This window comes from Lutra lutra, chromosome 9, assembly GCF_902655055.1.
Source record: "Lutra lutra chromosome 9, mLutLut1.2, whole genome shotgun sequence".
Lineage (NCBI taxonomy): Eukaryota > Metazoa > Chordata > Mammalia > Carnivora > Mustelidae > Lutra > Lutra lutra.
This window is the reverse complement of record NC_062286.1, coordinates 41,070,296-41,083,764: the sequence shown is the minus strand read 5'-3', so window position 1 is coordinate 41,083,764 and position 13,469 is coordinate 41,070,296.

Sequence of the window (13,469 nt, the reverse complement as noted above, 5' to 3'; positions counted from 1 at the left end):
GTCCTACCCTCATGATCTCATTTAAACCTACCTGCCAAAGGTCCCATCTCCAAAAATGATTACACTGGGAGTTAAGGCTTCAAGAGGTGAATTTTTTTTTTAAAGATTTTATTTATTTATTTGTTAGAGAGAGAGAGAGAGAGCATGAGCACAGGCAGACAGAGTGGTAGGCAGAGGCAGAGGGAGAAGCAGGCCCCCCGCTGAGCAAGGAGCCCAATGTGGGACTCGATCCTAGGACGCCGGGATCATGACCCGAGCCGAAGGTAGCTGCTCAACCAACTGAGCCACCCAGGCGTCCCAAGAGGTGAATTTTGAAGGGACACAATTCAGTCCACAGAAATGCAGAATCTCATTGCTTTTTATATCTATACAGTACTTGATTGCATGAATATAACACTCAACCAGTTCCCTACTGATAGACTTTTGCATTGTTTGCAGTTTTTTTTATTAAATAGGGTTAGAAAATGCTCCTTGTCTGCATGTTGGATCATAGTTTTACCTGTGAATCTTCGGTATGGATTCCTAGAAGTAGGATTGCTAAATCGAAGGGTAAATGCATATTTAATTTTGCTAGATTTTGCCAAATTGCCTTCCATAAAGATTGTATCATTTTGCATTCCATGAGAAACATATAAGAGAGCCCAGCTCCCCACATCTCACCATCAGAGTATGTTGTCAAACTTTTGGATTTTTGCCAATCTGATAGGGAAGAAACGTTATCTCAGGGTAATTTTAATATGCAGTTCCTTTATTATAAAAAAGATTGAGCATCTTTGCCATTTGCATTTCTTTTTCTATGTTCATATATTTATCTCATTTTAAAAATCAGGAGCACTTCATATCATATATTAGAAGCATTAGCCCTTTGTGATATAAATTGTAAATACTATTCTCAGTTTGTCAATTTCTCTTTTTGAAAATTTATGTTCTCTCCCTCTCTCTCCTGCAAAATCATATTTATATCTATGTAGTAAAGTTTCTCATCTTTTTTGTGTTCCTTCTGATTTGTAAAATTATTAACGTTTCCTCACTCCCAGGTTATAAAGGAATGCATTCTGGTTTCTTTCTAGTATTTATACATTTTCGTTTTTCACATTTCGGTCTCCTACTCATGTATCGTTTATTTTCCAGTACATGAGAAGAATGAATCTCATGTTATCTTTTTCCATATGGGTACACAGTTGTCTCAACACCACTTATTTAAAAGTTTGTCTTTTCCCCCACTGATTTGAGATATATCCTTTCTTGTATGCCAAATTTCCTTTTACACTTAGGTCTATTTCTGGATTTTCTATTCAATTCCATTGGTCGGTCTGTCTGTTCATGTGTCACTTCTATACTGTTTTAATTATAGAGACTTTAATGTTCTAATGTCTTGGAGGCTAGCCTCTCCATGTTTCTCTTCCTTAAAGAAGTGTACTAGCTTTATAATATAAATACATTATATAATAAACTTGTTCAACTCTATAAAACAAGCAAAACCCAATGGTAATTACCACTGAAGTCATGATTAATGTATTACAGAAGTTAGGGAGAACTGACATCTTTATGATAATAACTCTTTCTATTCAAGAGGATGGTACATCTTTCCATTTGTTTAAGCCCACTTTTGTGGCTTTAATGTGTTTTTTGTAGTTTACACTAATACAGCTTTGCACATTTCCTTTAAGTCTACACCAGATCATTTAGTTTCTTTTTGCTTTTTTTTTTTTAAGATTTTATTTATTTATTTGACAGACAGAGATCACAATTAGACAGAGAGGCAGGCAGAGAGAGAGGAAGGGAAGCAGGCTCCCTGCTGAGCAGAGAGCCTGATGCAGAGCTTGATCCCAGGACCCTGGGATCATGACCAGAGCCAAAGGCAGAGACTAATCCACTGAGCCACCCAGGTGCCCCATGCTTTTTTTTTTTTTTTTTAATATTTTTTATTTATTTGTTTGAGAGAGGGAGAGAAGAGCATTTGAGAACACAAGTTGGAGGGGAGGGGCAGAAGGAGAGAGAGAAGCAGACTCCCTGCTGAGCAGAATTGGGATGGGATGCTGGCTGGATCCCAGGACCCTGACAACATGACCTGAGCAAAAGGCAGACGCTTAACCGACTGAGCCACGCTATCACCCCTTTCTGCTTTTATTTTTAAAGATTTTTTTATAAAAAGTGGCACCTGGGTGGCTCGGTGGGCTAAGTGTCTGACTTCAGCTCAGGTGATGAGCTCACTGTCCAGGGACCCCCACGCTAGGCTTGGTGCTGGGCAGAGAGGTCTGTCCCTTTCTCTCTCCCTCTGTCCCTCCCCTGGCTTATGCTCTCTCTCTCAAACAGATAAATAAATTTAAAAATAAAGATTAAAAAAATTTTTAAAGTAAACTCTCTGTCCAGTGTGGGGCTCAAACTTACCACCCAGAGATCAAGAGTCTCATGTTCTGGGGCACCTGGGTGGCTCAGTGGGTTAAAGCCTCTACCTTCGGCTCAGGTCGTGATCCCAGGGTCCTGGGATCGAGCCCCACATCGGGCTCTCTGCTCGGCGGGGAGCCTGCTTCCTCCTCTCTCTCTCTCTGCCTGCCTCTCTGCCTACTTGTGATCTCTGTAAAATAAGTAAATAAAATCTTAAAAAAAAAAAAGAGTCTCTTGTTCTACTGACTGAGCCAGCCAGATGCCCCTTTGCTATTTTTAAAAGGATCTTCTCTTTCATTATATTTTTAGTTGCTTACTGTTTATATATATAAAGGTTATTGATTTCTACACGTTAATTTTATATCATGTTACTTTACTAAATTTTCCTATCCTTGTGATTATTATCCTTTCAACCCCTTTGGATGTTCCAGCTGAATAATTATATTATCTAAAAACAGAGATAAATTTTTCTTTGTTCTTTGTGTGTATGTGTGCTGGTGTTTTCTGCAAAACGCGTTATTGTTTCCATTTGGTCCATGGCTTGGGCAGGATGACAGGGGGTTGAAAAGCCACCTGGTAGCTGCAGGGAGAGGCTCAGGCAGAAGCTGGGACACGAAAGGGTTACCAGAGGGGCCCCTCAAAGGCTGCTGGGCTCTGCAGACTCTTAGTCTTACTTGAGAGATGAGACTTTTAAAGAGATCCTCGCCCAGCCTAGCGTCTGGCCGACCTGTGGAGGTGAGAGAGGTGGTCGCCATCTTCCTGATGAGTTTCACCTCCTCATCTAGGAAGTTGTTCTCCAGGAAGTGAAGCTCTGAGTGGGCAGAAGCCGGGGCTGGCAGACGCCAAAGGGCCTGGTTCAGCTTTCCCTCCCAGGGTATGGTGTTTTCTGTGTGTCCAGGGCTTTGCCTCACTCGTCTTGAGTTGGCTTCTGCATGTCTGAAAGAGGGCCACCCCCTCCAGACACACGTAAAGCTCAAAAGAGGAGCCCAGGAGAGACAGGTGGAGGCCAGCTGATGAAGATGAACCTAGTGGTTGACAGCAGCCTCCATGTTGGTGGAATAATTCTGAATTATGCGAATTATTCTGATTAACTCATATTTGGGAGCTCAGGTGTTGGCAGTAAGTGTAGCTACACACACAAAAAAATGGTGTTAGCTGGTCTGGAAGGAAGGGGATGGATGAAGAAATGGTCCTGCCGCTAGGAAAGGAAAAGATATTGAAGTGTTCCAAGGCAGGAAGAAGGGGATTCCCGGAATATGTTCCATCCAAACAGTGTTGGAGCAAAAGACAGATGTGCCGACTGCCAGGTAAGACTGCTAAATAGAGAACCTTTTCTCTCTTCTTTTTCCATTATTATATTTCTTGTCTAAAATGCTTTTTCTTATGTATGTGTTGGCTAATACTTCAAAATCCTGTTAAATCATAGGTGAAGTAATAGCACTATTCCTAACCTCAGTTTTTTGTTTTGTTTTGTTTTGTTTTGTTTTGTTTTTGGGACACAGAGAGAGGGTGATAGCGAGAGAGAGAACACAAGCAGGGGGAGTGGGAGAGGGAGAAGCAGGCTTCCCACTGGGCAGGGAGCCCGATACAGGGCTCAATCCCAGGACCCCAGGATCATGACCTGAGCAGGAGGCAGGCACTTGACGACTGAGCCACGCAGGTGCCCCAATATTTCTATATTAAGTAAGATAAGGTGCCAACTGTTGGGCAGCTAAATAGGTAAAATTAGGTTTGAATTATGCCAAGTGCCTTTTTTATATTATATTGTGGGTCTTCCTAAAAGCAGACAAAAGATTGTGTGCAGATAATTTTGGGGGGAAGGCAATCCCAGGGAGCAAGAGTGAGGAATAAGAAAGAGAAACAGGGGAGTGCTCGAGTGGCTCAGTCGTTAAGGATCTGCCTTCTGCTCAGGTCATGATTCCAGCATCGAGGGATGGAGTCCTCAATCGGGCTCCCTGCTCAGTGTGGAGTCTGCTTCTCCCTCTCCTTCTGCAGCTCCTCCTCCTATCTCCTCCCCTCAAATAAATAAATAAAATCTTAAAAAGAAAGAAAGAAAGAAAGAAAGAAAGAAAGAAAGAAAGAAAGAAGAAATAGGGAGGGGGACCTGGCTGACTCAGTCAGTAGAGCATGCAACTCTTGATCTCAGAGGTGTAGTTCAAGTCCCACACGGGGTAAAGAGCTTACAGAAAGGAAGGTGGGGAAGGAAGGAAGGAAAAGAAAGAAAAGAAAGAGGGAAAGCCAATACAAGGATGTATTGATGAACTGACCATCAATGATAGGTAACTAGTCCTTCCCTCCGTGGGACCATCTGAGAAGTCTTATGAACTGTGCCCCAGAACCATTTGCCAGGTAAGGAAAGAGAGAAGCTTTTAATCGTGGGCTATTAGCCCTCACTGATGAAGGTATCTTCCTTCCACTTAAGGGCTGCCCATGTTTAAATGTTGAGAAGCTGGGGTGCCTGGGTGGTTCAGTCAGTTAAGCTTCCCACTATTTTTTTTTTTTAATTTTACTTATTTGAGAGAGAGAGCATGAGTAGGGCAGAGAGGAGCAGAGAGAGAGTAGAAGCAGGCTCCCCACTAAGCAGGGAGCCTGATGCAGGACTGGATCCCGGGTCCCTGGGATGGATGCAGAAGGATGGAGAAGGATCCCAGGTCCCTGGGATCATGACTTGAGCCCAAGCCAGACACTCAGCCAACTGTGTCACCCAGGTGTCCGAGGCTCTGACTCTTTTTTTTTTTTTTTAAGATTTTATTTATTTGACAGACAGAGATCACGGGTAGGCAGAGAGGCAGGCAGAGAGAGTGGAGGAAGCAGGCTCCCCGCTGAGCAGAGAGCCTGATGTGGGGCTTGATCCCAGGACCCTGAGATCATGACCTGAGCTGAAGTCAGAGGCTTTAACCCACTGAGCCACCCAGGCGCCCCGAGCCTCTGACTCTTGATTTCGGCTCCAGTCATGGTCTCCAGGTCATGGGATGGAGTCCCGAGTCAGGCTCTGTGCTCAGCTGGGAGCCTGCTTAAGATTTTTTTCTCTCCCTCTGCCCCTCCCCCTGCTCTCTCTCTCTATCTAAGATAAATAAGTCTTTTTTTAAAACCAATATAAATGTGGAGAAGCATATCATGGCACCAAGTCACAGAAGCCCTGGAGCAAACAATAATATTTATTATCTCACAATTTCTCTGGGTCAGGAGTGCAGGAGTAAACAGCCAAGTGGTCGTGGTTCAGTATCCCTCTCGTGGTTGTAATCAAGGTGTCTATAGGTTCTACAGTCATTTGAAGGCTTAATTGGGGCTGGAAGATTCACTTTCAAGATGACTCATTCACAGTGCTATTGGCTGGAAGCCCCAGTTCCTCATCAAATGGGCCTCTCCATTGGTTGCTTGAGTGTTCTCACAACATGGCCGCTAACTTCCCTGAGAACAGGTGACCTATAAGGGGAGACACATTAGGCTCTACCTCCTGAAGCAAGGAATATGAAGGACAAATTTTATTTTATTTATTTATTTTTTAAGATTTTGTTTTTTAAGGGGCACCTGGGTGGCTCAGTAGGTTAAAGCCTCTGCCTTCAGCTCAGGTCATGATCCCAGGGTCCTGGGATTGAGCCCCGCATCAGGCTCTCTGCTCAGTGGGGAGCCTGCTTCCTCCTCTCTCTCTTCGTGCTTCTCTGCCTACTTGTGATCTCTGTCTGTCAAATAAATAAATAAATAAAATATTTTTTAAAAAAAAGATTTTGTTTTTTAAGAAGGCACCTGTGTGGCTCAGTCCATTAAGAGTCTGTTGTCTTTGGCTCAGGTCATGATCCCACAGTCCTGGGATGGAGTCCCACATCGGGCTCCTTATTCAGTAGGGAGCCTGCTTCTTCCTCTCTCTCTGCCTGCTGCTCCCCCTGCTTGTGGGCTCACTGTCAAATAAGTAAATAAAATAAAAAAGAAAAGATTTGATTTTTGAGTAATCTCTACACCTAATGTGGAGCTCAAACTTACAACCTCGAGATCAAGAGTTGCATACTCTGCTGAATTTGTGGACATCTTTTAAATTCAGCACACCATCATAACATAGTCCCAATAGATCTGGATTATCTAAACAGCTGGAAAAAGATCACCTTGTCCACTGTGACAACATATCATGTTAATTGGACCATGAGAGGAAGAAATGGCAAGTCTATTGACCAGGCTTTCCAAAGACAGGGGATTAAATCATTGGGAGATCCTGGGGCCTCCCACATTAGTATGATGTTTAGGGATTCCCTGCTAAGGAAGCACAAAACTTTGGTGGCCTCTCTGCGTTTTGAAGACAGAATGTGTCATACTGGGGAGAACTGCTCTGACCTATTTATTGGATCCCATGGAAGACTGACATCAAGTAGGGCTCAGGGCAAGAAAAGTCTCTCTACCTGATTCACATGACATCACAAGCAGCCCTGCCCCTTGGATCATATAATCCAGGAGACTGTGTGACAGTAGAGGTTTCTATGGTGAAAAAAGACCTGTGAGGAGTGTATGGAGAGTCCAAGTCCTGGAATGCTCCCCGGCTACAATAGAGATGGAGCACATGACGATGAGACATCAAGGGACCACGTGGCCAGAAGTGCCTATCAGGAGCTGGTCTCTGTCAGACCTACTAAGTCATAAGGTTGAGTGAGCCCAGCAACAATCCATTAATAATTGTAAATAGTATATATCACATGGGGCCAGAGGCCAAAGTCAGCTACCCCAGCAAGCAGACCACAGTGTCATCCTTCACTGATGACTGACAACTGTTCCTGAGATTATAAGCTGACAGAAGCACAAGGTTAAGGTTAATTCTTGGGTGAATTGCCTTGATATGTGGGTGTAAGCCAAAGTGGACTGCTGATAGGGTGCTGTCTCACTCAGGAGTGACCCTGAAAAATATCTGGGGGAGACCCTTCCCATGGTGAGAACTTTGGGTGACACATCTAGTCATCAATTCATGTGCAAAGAGAAGTGACCGAAGGTAAAAATGTACACAGAGTCGAGGGCAGGATCAAATGGCTTGCCTTGATCATGGTCCTGAAAAGAAATTGGGGACAAGGTCTTGGAAAGAAGTGAGTAGCTCAGTAGTCTGCAAACTTTTTTTTTTTTTTTAAAGATCTTATTTATTTACTTGACAGACAGAGATCACAAGTAGGCAGAGAGACAGGCAGAGAGAGAGGGGAAGCAGGCTCCCCACCGAGCAAGAGAGCCTGATGCGGGGCTCGATCCCAGGACCCCGAGATCATGACCCAAGCAGAAGGCAGAGGCTTTAATCCACTGAGCCACCCAGGCGCCCCAGTCTGCAAACTTTTTTGTCAAGAATCAGAGCAACTGTTTTAGACTTGCAGGCCATATCATTGCTGTTGTGAATAGTCAGCTCAGCTGCTGTGCAAAAACAGCCATCAACAACTATACGTAATAAATGACCATGACTTTGTTCTCGTAAAACTTAATTTGCAAACAGACACTGTGGGGATTTGGTCTGTGGGCTTTAAGTTTGCCAGCGCCTCCTATGGATGGACCCAAGAAAGTGGGTAAAAGTGTGAATATTTTTGCATTGCATTTCATAGACCACAAAAGAGCATCTACCCACAGAAGAGCCACCAGACAACCAAACTGACAAGTGACTCAGGCAGGTTGATATCAGCCAACCTGTGTCATCATCCCCCCCAGTGCTGACACCGTGGGCTCAGGAACGGAATGGCCATTGTGGCACGTTTGGAGACTAGGAATGGGCGCCAGGGCAGGAGTGCCCGCCCATCAGGTCTGCTCTAGCTGCTACTGCTGTGCAGTACCCAGCCCACCAGCGACAGAGGCCCATGCTGGGGCCCGGATAGAGGGCCATTCCTCAAGGAAGCCAGACAACCACTTGGTGCCAAGCTGAGTACTGAGCCTCTCTGAAAGGACTCTTGCTTGCTCTTGGCTGGAAGTAATACACGTTGTAGATATAGTCTTGCTGGCTTTTCTGCCTGCGGCACCTTGGGGGTCAGGACTTATGCAATGATCTATGGGTAGGGAATTAATTCTGCATAACAAGAAACCCGATTTACCGAAAGGAAGATGTGGCAGTGACCACCTGATAAGGAGACCTACTGATCCTATCACATACCAGTTCACTCAAAAGCTTCTGGACTAATAAAGTGATGGAAGAGTCTTTTGAAGGTTTAGCTGAGGAACTAATTTAGAGATGATAGTAAGAATGCGACGCCGTCCTCCCACCATCCTCCCAGATGCAATATACACCTTAAGTCAATGACCATTATATGGTATAGTGTCCAAAGAGAGAGACTACATGAGTTAGGAAGCCAAGGAATAGAAGTAGGAGTGGCTCCACTTCCATCATTTCCACTGACCAACCTGGGAAATTTGAGCCTCCTATCCCCACAATTTTAAGTTCTGGAGCTCCTGGTTCCCAGAGTAGAAGGCTTCCTCTACAGTTCAGAGTAAGTTCCCTAAAGCTACTGCCCAGGCACTTTGGGTTTCTTGTGACAAGAGACTAGCAAGAAAGGAAAGAAAGAACCCTATTGTCATGGGTAATTAATTGACTGTGATCATCAGGAGATAGGATTGCTGTTACTCAATCCAGGTAGGAAAGAATGCATTTTGCACCCAAGTGATTCACTGAAAAATCTCTTGCTACACCCTGCTCAATATTTAGGGTAAAATGACAAAGGGAGCAGCTGCAGTGTAAGAAAAGTGTGGTGACTGTGGGCTCAGACTGCTCCAGTGCTGAGGGTCTGGGCCATCCATCAGAGAAGCCGCCTAGATGGAAGGTGAGAGAAATCTGGAACTCTCCACCAGAATGTGTGTCGGGGCGGGACACTGCAACGTGAACTAAGCTGAAGTAGTGAGTGCTGAGTTTATCCTGCTAGCCTTTCTCACAAAAGTTTTCCCAGGAAATGAGATCATTCAGAACCCTCAAGCTGTTCCCAGATGAAGTGAACAGACTATAGAAAGGAAGCAGATCCAAATGGTGCAAGGGACAGACTGTCGTGGCTGTTGTGGTGTGCCACAGAGAATTCCCCTTTAGGACTGAGATCCTTATTTCCTCAGCCACCAGGACTGTTGGCGGCCAATGGCTCACCGCTGAATCTTTCCCTAGAAACTGTTCTGGGCAGAGGAGAGTTGGCTTGCCCAAGAGTATGCCCCCCCCAACCCCCGCCTCTGGTGGCAGCCCATATTCAAGGACTAGTCAGTCTGGCCCCTTGCCTCCATTTGGGGCAAATCCAAAGGACCATTCCAGCTCTAGAGCTCTCTGTGGGATTGACTGAGTCCTTCGTTGCAACTGCTTTGCAGTTCAACTCTTCCATCGAACTTAACCTTGCCTCGCTCCCTCATTTGCAGGTGTTGGTCCTGAGATGATTCCCCAATAAACCTGCACACAAATCTCATCAGATTCTGTGTCTGCTCTTCTAGCTCTCATTTTCCCACTCTTCCCTTACAGCTGTGATACAGGGCATATGACCTAGACTTTGACAAACAGACACATTCACCTTGGACTTTGAATCAGGGGTTAATAATGCTAAGAAGTGGGCCCCTGGGCAGCTCAGTCAATTCAACGTCAGCCTTTGGCTCAGGTCATGATCCCAGGGTCCTGGGATGGAGCCCTGCATTGGGCTCCCTGCTCAGTGGAGAGCCTGCTTCTCCCTCTCCCTCTGGTGCTCCCCCTGCTTGTGCTCTCTCTCTCTCTCTCTGCCTAATAAATACATAAATAAAATATTAAAGAATAATAATAATAATGCAAAGAAGCAGAGTCATGGCACGTACTTTTTGGTGCATTGGTAGCTGTGACTTGGCGGCGCACCCAGGGGGAACAGGGAAGGAGGGCAGCAGCACCAATCAGTGCATGAGACCGGCAATGTGCGAGCTGGAAACTGGTGTACAGTGCCAGACATGGCAAGTGGGTCTTGCCCACATCAATTCTGCAACATGCGTTTGCGTCCTTTTATATTTCACTGTGTTTTCAGCATTTTATGAATTGTCTGTTTTCTATAACAAGGCACAAATTTTTTCAATATATATATTTTATGAACCTAATACACGTATACACACACGTGCACATACACACATGCAAAATGTAGCAGGTAAAAAGTTCCCTATTAGCTTATCTCCAGAAAATAGCACTGTTTACTGCTTGGTAGGTATTGCTTCAGATTTTTTATGGGACCAATATTCTTTCCATGATTTGGAAAACTGATAATAAATACTATTTAAGGGGCGCCTGGGTGGCTCAGTGGGTTAAGCCGCTGCCTTCGGCTCAGGTCATGATCTCAGGGTCCTGGGATCGAGTCCCGCGTCAGGCTCTCTGCTCAGCAAGAAGCCTGCTTCCCTCTCTCTCTCTCTCTCTCTGCCTGCCTCTCCATCTACTTGTGATCTCTCTCTGTCAAATAAATAAATAAAATCTTAAAAAAAAATAAAAAAAAAAATAAATACTATTTAAAAACCCAAAAGTTGGGGCACCTGGCTGGCTTAGTCAGTAGAGCATGTGGTCCTTGATCTCAGGGTCATGAGTTCAAGCCCCATGTTGGGTATGGAGCCCTCTTTAAAAATATAAATAAAAGAAAAACCCAAAAGATGACAAGAATTGGAACTGGAAAGTTTGTGCCAGAATTTGGCTAATCATAGGGCTCTGGCAGGAAAAATTAACTCTCTTTACCAAAACCAGATATGCCCCACTTCAAGATACTGGAATACTTTTTCCTTTTTTTAAACGATTTTATTTTGGGGGTGCCTGGGTGGCACAGTCAATTAACCATCTGACTCTTGATTTCAGTTCAGATTGTGATCTTGGGGTGGTGATATCAAGTCCCACATTGGGTTCCATGCTCAGCATGGAGTCTGCTTGAGACACTCTCTCCTTTCCCTCTGCCCCTTCCTGCTGCTCTCTCTCAAAAATAAATAAATCTTAAAAAAAGAGAGAGAGAGAAAGAAAGAGAAAAAAAGAGAAAAAGAGAAAAAAGAAAGAAAGAGAAAGAAAGAAAGAAAGAAGGAAAGAAAGGGAAAGATCTTAAGTAATCTCTACACCAGGAAGGGACTGAAACTCACAACCCTGAGATCAAGTGTAGCTTGCTCTGCCCACAGCCAGGTGCCCCAATACTGGAATACTTTTGAAGCTATATTAGAGTAATGTACTAGAGTGCTACCTCCTCTTTCAAAACCAAAGAGAAAAAGAGAACAAAGCATATGTAATTTTGCTGGGAACAGTAACACAAAATGATCAGAAGTTGGAAAGTCTGTAGTAAACTGAGAAAGGAAAGTGAACTTGTTAGAGGAAAACACAGAAACATAAAATTTATGCTGGTAAATTGTCATCTCCCCCATCCCTCATCTTTCATATTTCCCCAATTGGAAATGAGGCCCAAAGTGTCCTTGACAGCTGATTTGGCTGTATAATGAGGAGGAGATAGAACAACCCATGGCTCTGTTTCCCTGTTTCATAGATGAGGAAACCAAAGCTTCAGGATGTGAACTTGACCTTTCCAGAGTCCCATTGTAATGATCAGAACCCTAATGCAAACCAAAATACTCACGACTTTGGCTTTTGCATGTTTCTTCATCTTGGGAACAGCAGAGAAGATGGGTTTCTTGCACAACTTTATTTATTACATCCAAAGAATGCTTAATAATCATTTATTGGGATGATTCAGTGGGATTTTTACACATGGGAAAATTCTTAGAACTCATGGAATGAGTAGGCTGTGTCCTCTTGCTCAAATCGTAACTCTCCCATAAAATGATTTAATTCCATATTTACAAAAGACTAAATGACAGAGCTGAGAAAATTCATTATAAACCACAGCAGATCCATCATGAACACCCTATAGCAACGTGAACAACGCTTCAAACACATACTTTTTTTTTTTTTAAGATTTTATTTATTTATTAGAGAGAGAGAGAGCACACACAAGCAGGCAGAGTGGGAGAGAGAAGCAGGCTCCCTGCCGAGCAAGGAGCTTGATGTGGGACTTGACCCCAGGACCCTGGGATCATGACCTGAGCAGAAGGCCATGGCTTAACCGACTGAGCCACACAGGCATCCCTCAAACACATACTTCTGTATTAAGCTGGTGCTACATGCCAGGCAACTTTTGGACCACCTGCAAGGAAAAATCATTCCTTCAAAAATAGTAAACCAAAAAATACAATCCGGGGAAAAGTGTCTTCAGGTAATGAATGGTTTGTAAAAAGAATCCAAAAACAGAAAGTAAATATTTTCTGCCAAGTACTTGCTGGTCAATAATGTAATGAGTACTACAGGCTATAACCACCTCGTTCTTTCCACAAGCTTTGTGAATTTGTCTGAGTGATATACATGGCACTTGAAACACTTCATCTCTGCTTTGTACAGTAGAGAGTAGTGGTGTGAAGCCATGAGAACACCACGTATGATGTTTGCCACGAGTACTAAATTCTGACACTGTAGCTTAAAGCAGCCATAGGCAATACGGGACTTAGCATGACTATGCTCCATTAAAACTTTATTTATCAACACTGAGATTTGAATTTGGTATAATTTTCATGTCACAAACTGTTACCCTTCTTTGATTTATTTGGGGAACCATTTAAAAAAATGTAAGAAATATTGTTAGTTCACAGGCCCTATGGGAACAGGGAAGAGGCTCAAGTTTGCCTACTCTAGACAGTCGCTTCTTGTTTGCCCTCTTTGCCCAATGTTGCCAATCATCAAATGCTCTGAGGGGATCACCTAGGAGTCAGTATAAACCTCAGTGAACTTCCCTTCTCTTTGGTATCTTGACTTCTTAAGTCTGGGCCGATTTGATGCACTCTGATGCCTTCAAATCAGCTGGGTTTTGTTGTCATTTTATTTTAGTATTTTACCCAGCATTTATAGTGGTTCTTGATGGAAAAGTCAATCTGACATTAATATTCCATTAGAATGGGGAGCAGAAGTCTATATACATTTTATTTATTTATTTATTTATTTATTTATTTATTTATTTATTTATTTATTATTTTTTAATAGGCTCCATGCTCAGCATGGAGTCCAACTCCGGGCTTGAACTCAGGACCCTGAGATCAAGATTTGGGACACTTAACCCACTGAGCCACCCAGGCCCCCCGGAAGTCTA